The 9111-nt window shown below is 41.3% G+C and overlaps 1 protein-coding gene across 1 annotated transcript in view; it reads right to left on the reverse strand.

Moving 5' to 3' along the window:
* AMZ1 (archaelysin family metallopeptidase 1) overlaps positions 1-8711 on the reverse strand; it is a 104606-nt gene extending 95895 nt beyond the window's left edge. Inside the window, exon 1 of the mRNA XM_085630214.1 lies at positions 8573-8711. The gene's annotated coding sequence lies outside the window, so the exon portion shown is untranslated. The remainder of the gene's footprint in view (positions 1-8572) is intronic.
* Between the last annotated feature and the right edge of the window lie 400 nt (positions 8712-9111).

Raw genomic sequence — 9111 nt, forward strand, 5'->3', positions numbered from 1 at the left:
AATGCATATTTACAGTAAAAATATGCGTGCTAAAAAATGCGTGGTAAAGGCATTTCGTGGTAAAAACCTTGTTGTAAAGGCTGTTTCCCGTTGTATCATTGTGAATGGATGAAAAATGTAGAGATGGAGGACTGCAAAGAACAGCGCACCCATGTCTCTTCGTTTACATTTGCAAATTGCTATCATTGCAATGACAAAAAGATTTGGCACATTACAAAAGGAATATTGATGCAGCATCTGCTCCATAAAGTGCCCACTGCTACCATTTGCACGGTGGAAGCTGTCCCTTATGAAAACTTCCATTTCAAAAATTGATAATAAGTACTCGCTGTCAATCATGTGTGACTGCAGACGTTGTCATACAGTTGTTACAGTTCCATGTGAGTTGCAAAATGGAGAGAGGGTTTGGCATGCAGAAGGGGCTGGGGTGGCTATTGCTCTCTTTTCTTTGTGATTCACAATCAATTGCAATGTGGGAGACAAAGACAGCTGTGACTTGCTTTGCCACTTTAGTGCCCTGTGATATGGGCTTTTACATTCACAAAGTTTACTAGTTCGTGCTGGCTTTAGATTGCAAAATCTCTAATAATTCTGAATTTTCTTTTGTATTAATAATACCTCAGCATAGTTTAATAGACTTTGATTCAAATATCCACATGTTTAAATGTAGTGCAAGTACAATGTATTGAGGTCTAGCTATCTGGATTATTTTCATTGTATTATATATTCTGTTTTCCTATTTGTTTCTTTATTTTAAATTGAGATTCTAATTTAGATTATTTTTAAAACAACCTTACGTTTGAAGGAATTTCATAATGAAGCCTTGGTTTTAAATTTAAATTAGAATAACACAAGCCCATTACCTCTTTATGATGCATCCTTTTTAAATGTATGTTTCTGGTGACATTTTTAATTCACGATTTTTCCTTAAATATTGCAGAATATAGAATTCTGTGAAAATACTTCATATGGACAGTTAACACAATGTACTACAGTAATATCAAAGTTGAACTGCTATTCAGCATGGCTAAAAGACATTGAAAACGCCAATAGCTCTCGGATTGCCAGATCTATTAGCTTTGCCAAGGCTTGCTAATTTTTGTTTTGGGACTCACTTGCTGGTAATCTTGAACTCTCCTACTGAAACACTACTATCCAGTGCCCAATGTACGTACTCTGACCCCTAAAACATGCCAAATTTGGATTACAACCAGATGGACACGTTTAACTTTCCTATAAGGTAATGGTACATGGTGCAGAAATAAACCAATGGGATTAATGTTAAATGCCACTTGTGGACAGCAGTACCTATTGTACCACCTACTACCATGGCACTGAAAACATGGCCCCAGGATTACCATGTGTGGCCTGAGGGCAATAACCTATTTTGACAGTTAAAGACCTCTATTTTTAATATTAGCAACTCATTCCTAAGTAGGCCTTGTAGGTATTTAAGGTATTTAAAATGGGGACATGTAAAAAGTTAATTTTACCATGTCCTACCGTGACAAGGCCCCAAGAGTAATTTTTCACTGTGGCAGGCCTAGCTGTCCAAGGTAGAAACTATAGTCCAGATTAAAATATTAATACAGTTATCTCTGGAAGAAGAACATCTAGAAAAATAATGAATCCACTATTTTAATAATTATTAAAAATCTAATTAAATTGTGAAGTCATATTTTTAATAAATATTACAGGAAAGCTATTTTTAGAAAGTTACCATTTCCCTCTCCGAGACTTCAGTAGGTTAATTAGCATTAACCTCTTACAGCTGGCCTGTACTTCGCCTGAATGAGGTGTGACCTTTCTCCCAAGAATTGCAAGATAGGTCAGTTTAATTGACAGTCGATCAGAATGGGCAGGGTCCCTCCTCTGACCTCAGCAAAATATTCAGGTTTGGGGCTGTGGTCATCCTTTTGGCACAGAAATGCCAAACTCTGCTTGACGAGGTCTGAGGTACAAGTAAAATGTTGTGCTCTTGAAAGGGATCAAATAGGACCAGAGTAGGTAAGTACATTTATTTATTTGCTTGGTTAGTTAAAACCTTTGCAATGATGCACATACCAAAATATACAGCACAAGTTAGGGATTGTTCAATCAGTGGTAATTCAATAACTCGTATTCCCCTGCATACATTACATATTAAAAATAGCAACTAAAAGGAGGCGTTTAGGACCAGATAACAATGGTTGTGTATCTCCTGCCTAGTCACTGAGTTTACTAGGACCTATTTCTCCTGTTTTGTTGTGGGCTGAGAGATTGCCTCAAACTGTATTTATATGTTAGATATAGGAGAAAACTGGTGATTTCTCTGTGGCACTCCCATACATACTGCCATGCATCAAAGTCCAAGTTTAGTGCTGCTGAAAAATTCGGCCATCTTGGCAATGACTGGAACATGGCATTTTGAGCCGGTTTGCAGTGAGGCAAACAGGAACTACTGAAAATGTGGGTAGGGTTGCCGCAGAAAACATTTACCCTAATGGTTAGAGAGTGTCCAGGAGTCATGTCCACCCACCAGTGGGTGCCAACTACACATGTAGCACCCCAAGGCACCATCTGGAGAACATTTTATGGACCAGCAAAAGATCAGAAGAGGGCTGTCTGTGTGCAGAGTGCAGTCCTAGTGGACTGGACCTTCTCCCTCTTATACCCAGGATAAAGGTGGTCTACAAGGATCAGTAGGCTGACCACCTGTGTGGCTACAGGGACACAAGCTGCAAGAGGCTTTTTCTGGGAATGCCAATTAACCAGTAGCAATGAGATATGGACTGTGCCATCACCGGAGCTCCTGGAGGCATAGAATTGTACTCTTGTGGCTGTATGGATAGCAGAGGAAAGTTTGGAAACTTTAAAAACTTTTCCTCCAGAGCATCAGTAAGACCCACTGCAAAAAGTATCTGACCAGCAGCTGCACAGCGTTGAATTGAATTTCAGCTTCATCCTTCTCCCTGCACCTCCGTTACTGCATCTCATTCTTCATTGGAACTCGGAAAGTTTTCAGTGTAAATTCTCCAAAGCTCCAGCAGGACCAACCTGCTGCAGGTATGCAGCCTTTGGCTCCATGTCAGAGGCTACAATTTCAGCGGCAGCCTGCGCACAGAGGACTTTACTTCTCAAAAAGTGACAAATTCTCGTTCTGCATTGGGATTTAGACGACATTTCAAAGCATTTCTCCAAAAATGGGACTAAGTCCATTTTTGAAGTGGGACTTGGAAAGATTTTCTAACTTTTTAACTTCCAGACTGTCACTGGGACCAATCCACTTGGTGTATTCAACTAGAGCTCCATCGTTGTCAGCCTCTAATCACTCCTAAATCCCAGTCTACCATGACCATTAACTATCATTGGCACTTTGTGCTTCTTGGTTTTATTTTCTCTTAACACTTTAAAAATCCATATCTCTGGTTCCCCTTATTGGATTATTTTTGTCATTTTGGTCTTATTTTACTCATAACAGTTTTCACTTTATTTTTGTGTGGTTGTGGAGTTTTATTGTATTATTGTGTTTTGTGTGACTTTTTGTACAGTGTATGCACTGCTTAAATACTTTACACATTGACTTTGATTTAAGCCTGACTGCTTTGGGTCACTTTAGCAGGGAATGAGCACATGTTTATTTTATTTCATTTATGCGGTGTCTAGCAGGTGGTGGCTTTATCCTTTAGGGACATGTGTCCACCCCAAATAACAATTCACTTTCCAAAAGATTTGTTTAAAATCATCTGATACCACTACCCATAATCTCATTAAAGGTTAAAATAGTGTGTAATGTCTCGTCCCATTCCTATGACCTATAGGTGAGATCACTCATCTGGTGACGATCATTTACAAAACCAAAATATATTAATCGGAGAAGTGGATTAAAAAATGAACTCCAAGATCAAATCAACACTCACAAATAGAGGCTCGGTTGTCTTATTCGTGTTCTTATTTGAATGTGTGTGCCTTGGAGTGCTTCCTTTGCGTGTTTGTGTTTTAAATAATACAGAAAATTAATCCCATTATTATTGTTCACAAGAAATCTTCAAATCAGTGAAAATGTGTTCTAAATGACTTCAGAGTTGGTCACCTGTAAAATATTACAACATTTTTGAACTCGTTGTTTTTCTTCACTGTGTGCTGAGTTCTTGAAGTCGCCATAATACTAAATGTTCATTCACAAAGCCAATAGGTGCGACTTTTGTGTAGTGCATGCACTCCATGTCATTATGGAAACTTTCCAGTCCTAAGTATTGTATGACTACATAATGCCTTATGGTTAGTTTAGTCTTGGCTTGCTAGCATAGTCCTGATTAGACCCATGCACAAAGGTTTCAGGAACATATTCATAGACTACCTGACATGTAGTTACCCCTACGCCCTGCAGCGTAGTTCACGTTACATTAGCTACATGTATAGCACATAATATCTCTCTGAGGTATCTTAAAGCGCTAGATGTGACATGAAAGTGAAAAAGAAAGATGAGGGGAGATGGAATGAGGAAACTGGTTAATGGGATTATCTTCCACAAAACCGAGGGGTAGTTGGTAAACAACAATCGAGGGGGGCAAACAGGAATGAGGCATCCGGGCCTTACAGAGAGTGAGAGTGTTTGTAGTGCTAGTCCAAGCCAGAGATAACTTGGTACCCATTTTTACAAAACAACACATAGAGGCTGACACACAGAGGCAACAGATCTAGAGGAATGCAGATAGTCCCACTTAACATAGGTATGTTCAAACAGCACACTAACAATCTATTATTGTCCAATGCCTTGGTTAATTGAAGCAAATGAACACATCTCCCAAAATGCACTTTGTTAAATATAAGTCCAAGAACAAAAACAAGCCGGTGCCCAGAGTACAAGAAGCAAGCAGCTGTTGTTTATGTATTCCTGAAACCAAATAGGCATTGACATTTTACACAATGAAAAATACAACAAATGACCTGCAGTCATTTGAATTATTTTATTGTGCTAAACATGTTTATGCATTTTGTTTTATTTTCAAGTCCCTGTTTTCATGCAAGCTTTATATTTATTTGTAACCAACAACTACACAGATTAGATTTTTATGATGCGAGAGAAGATGCATCTTAAATGCTGGCATTTTCTTCTTTGCAATGAATCACTAAATAGTCCTCCTTTAACAAAGCCAAGCATAGGCCACAAAGTATCAGAAGAAAGGTAAATCTCGAGCTCTCTCTGTACAAAAGCGCCAGCAAGCCACCACTGAACACAAAACAACAGACAATCAATTAACAAGGAAGAGGTACAACTCCATCCCTGGGAAAAGCTGCTTACATCACTCTCTCTCTTAACCAATCGCAAGGCTATCCTACAGACCAGAATCACCATCCATGTACATATTTTATAGGCTCATGCATTCATTTATCACGAATGGCTAATCAACCCTAAAAAAGTGTTTAGATTGCCAAAGGTTAGATACAATAAGAGAAGAGATTTGCATATAGATTGTGAGATAACTATTAAAGCGAGCAGGCGGTTCAGTGCTTCTGGAGCTCACCCCAAAGATTTGAGCGTAGCCTAAAGTTTGCAGGTTCTAGGGGCACATGCATCAAGCATTTTGAAGTGGACTTCGCAGCATCGGCCCGTTTGCGACCGGAAAAATGCCTTTTCAGATGCACCAAAAGCATTGGATTTGGAAAATAGGTAATCGCAAATTTTATGATTAACTAATTTGCGAATGTATTTAGGTAATCGCAATTTGCGATTCCCTAAATGCGATGCATGTAGCATTTTCAAAATACAACTTTGCATTTAGGAATCGCAAATTACCATCAACTTCAAGTTGATGGTAATTCGAGAATCCTGTGAAAAAACACAAAAGTGTATTTTTCAAAGTGCCATGTGGCGCACACACATGCCCTTAGGACATGTGTGTGCGCCACATGTGCACACTTACCTTTTTGCTGGGTGCATCAGGGGGGCCTTTGGCCCCCTGGCACCCTTGCAATTGCATTCTCAATTTGCGATTACCAAATTGGTAATCGCAAATTGCGAATGCATTCCCATTCATTCCTATGGGCCTATTGGCCCCTAGGAATGAATGGGAATGCATTCTCTAACAGCGAATTGCAATTTGCAATTTGCTTTTAGGGATTGTTAAGGATTTGCACAAATATATGCGAATCCTTCATGCATAGGCATTTGCGATTACCAAATAGCGAATCCTTAAAATTCGCTATTGGTAATCGCCAATGATAATTTGATGCATGTGACCCTAGTCCCTTAAAACGTCAATAAAAATGCATACCAGCGAATCATGTAAGATTAACATATTATTTTAAAAGACGTAGAATGTTTAAGTGTGTGCTCTGCATATAGACCAATATTCGCACTGCAGGCACCAACCATCCAACCAGCTTTCCATTTCTTAAATTAGACCTCCTGTCATTTTTATGGTGGGGATTGCAATTACCCATTTTACACCAGAAGTCTGCTACCAAAATGACTGCACCTGGATAGAAGTACAAATAATGTGTAGAGGTATTTTCAACTTTAACTCTTTTGAGGGTTTCTCCGAAGCTTCAAAAACAATCGAAGGAGGGGCACAAAATATGATTATTTGTAATTAGTGTTTTTTTCCCCACTACATCCTGCAAAGCCTTTTTAAATCAAATATCCCTTTGGGTGAGAATGGTTCGCAGCTAGGTTTTATGCATGAGCAAGCATGTTTCCTCCAGGCCCAGAGATATCTGCCCACTTCTCACTCCCCCTGAGATATCTTTACCTCACTTAGGTCAAAGTCATCAGCAAACATGTTCCATAGCTTCTGGTTGTCTGCACTCACACTTCACTTCACTTCCTGTACACGATGCTCGGACAAAAATCTCTGCAAAACCATGAGTCCACACCTCACTCTGCCCTCAGCAATGAGCTCACTACTCGCTAAACCTAGACAGATCTGCCTTCATTCTCTGCTTAATTTGTGCCGGTGGTTGCAGGTGGTGGGCACTGGCACTCATTTCTGAGGACCTGGACTTATTTTTCATCAGCAAACTTTGACTTAGAGCAAAAACAATAATGTTGGAAAAGGGAGAAAGGAGGAAGAGAAAAATAGAAAAAAGTGAATAAGGTAATAATCAGGGATGAAAAAGATAATGTAAGAAAGAGATATAGAAACAGAAAGTGTAAAGTGGTGGCGTAAGGTGAAAGTAAGAATTGGCAGCTTTGATAATCAGCAACCATGTCAATCAGCAGCAGCCGCAGTGGATTTTTAAGGACAATTTATTGTCTCTGCAACCTATATTTATTACAAATGACAAAGCGCCATCACCCCATGCTTTAGTGATATATGTGCGACAGCGTGCTCCATAATGCACCACCGGCTACATACTACCGCCTTACCACTCTCCATTGCCGAATGGGCTTGGCTCATTTGCAACTCTTGTTCTTTGTGACGCTTGGGTTTTTCATCATCCCTATGAGTTCAATGACGTAACATTGATAGCAGCACCCTCACTCTGAAAATTGTTCCAGCACCACCGGCGAACGCGGCATTAAATGATCCAACGTCAATCGTGTCCATTTGAGCCCTGAGCTACCTGATCACCTCCCACCCGATCAGACCTCACTCAGCCTGGTGTCAACCAGGACTGCATGAATTCCCAAACACAGCCAATAGTACTGAGCAACCTATGCCATCTCATTCAGACTCAATACCTTCATGTTTCATTTGTCCCACTGCTTCCTTCAAATTCTCCACTTCCCTATTCACAAATCACACACGCTACATCATCCTTCTTCCATTTGTCTCTCCGTTCCAATCTGACACTTGAGACAACACCCACTCATGCATGCAATCACCTCCCACACACAACACAAAATTGAGTCAACACCCTTCTTTCTACCTTCCACGACTAGTCCACCCACGCGCAGTCCACTCAACTTTAAATCACACCCCCATATAAGAATACGTTTCCACAACACATAATCTCAAGTAACTACCCACGCCTCACTTAGTGTTGTCATTCTCTGCCCACACCACCCACAGCCCCGCCTCCACAACATCCTCAAGCACAACTCCACACCACTTCAGTGGCATAGCATCTCCCATTCAGCTCAGAGCAACCTCACAAAACGTGCTCATCTCTGAAATCACCAATCCAACCAAAGACGCAGGCCTTGTGCCCCAACACACTAGCCACTTAACCCTGGGGTGGCCCTGGATGGACATCCACTCATTCTAGAGCCCCACACACAACTCCACTAAGCCCCAGCTCCCCTCCTCACATCCCACACATGGCTTGGACCCACACTCCACTGACCCTCACGTTCACACCTCACCCGGGCACCGGTGCTAGTGCCCCGCCACACTCTGTACCCATTTCCTGCCCACTCATGCCAGTTTGACTCTAATGCCATCAAGCTGGCAGCCTGGTGCAAAGGGACCCCATCTCTGCAGCCTTCCTCACTCTCTTCCCGACACAGCCACTCTCCCTTATCGATCGCCAGGCGTGACATTGGTCTGTGGGCTGATAATTACATCCCCGGATGGGCGAGAGGGTTGAGGATGAAAAGTTTCACACGCAGAATAAGAGACGTCATCGCAAAAGCCCCGGCGCTTACCTCGGCATGAGAGAGCGCGTCCTCTGCAGGGTCTCCTCTTGCAGAAAATGTTTGCTAGAAAATGTGTTTAATGCAAAGGGGAGGAAACACCAGAGGCTCCAACCTGACGTCAGCCGAGTGTGGGCACGAGATGATGATAGCAGACAGGGCTACTGGACGGATCCCGCGGTCACCAGGAAGTGCAGCCCCGGGGAGTGCTAGGGGACGCCTGATGCAGGGAATCGTGAAATTAAACTGTATAAATGCAGCGCAATTGAAGCAGAAGCGGGGGAACTAATGGAAAGGATACAGGGCTGACCCAGTCGCAGAAGCTGTTTTTAAGAAGGACGGTGGATTTAAAAATGACATTATTCTGCAACCACTCGTTTACCTTTTATTGTGATAATAATGGATTTTATTTTACCAAGCGGAATTGGCACTTAAAAATACAGTCTCCACATATTTTTCAAAAGCATCGTGGGAGTGAATATTTTCCACATTTTGCAAAATTCCGAGAGCACTTCTAAGTAGAATCGTGTCGACTCCAGCGAAATATAGAA

This window comes from Triturus cristatus, chromosome 10 (genome assembly GCF_964204655.1).
Source record: "Triturus cristatus chromosome 10, aTriCri1.1, whole genome shotgun sequence".
In the NCBI taxonomy this organism is placed as follows: domain Eukaryota; kingdom Metazoa; phylum Chordata; class Amphibia; order Caudata; family Salamandridae; genus Triturus; species Triturus cristatus.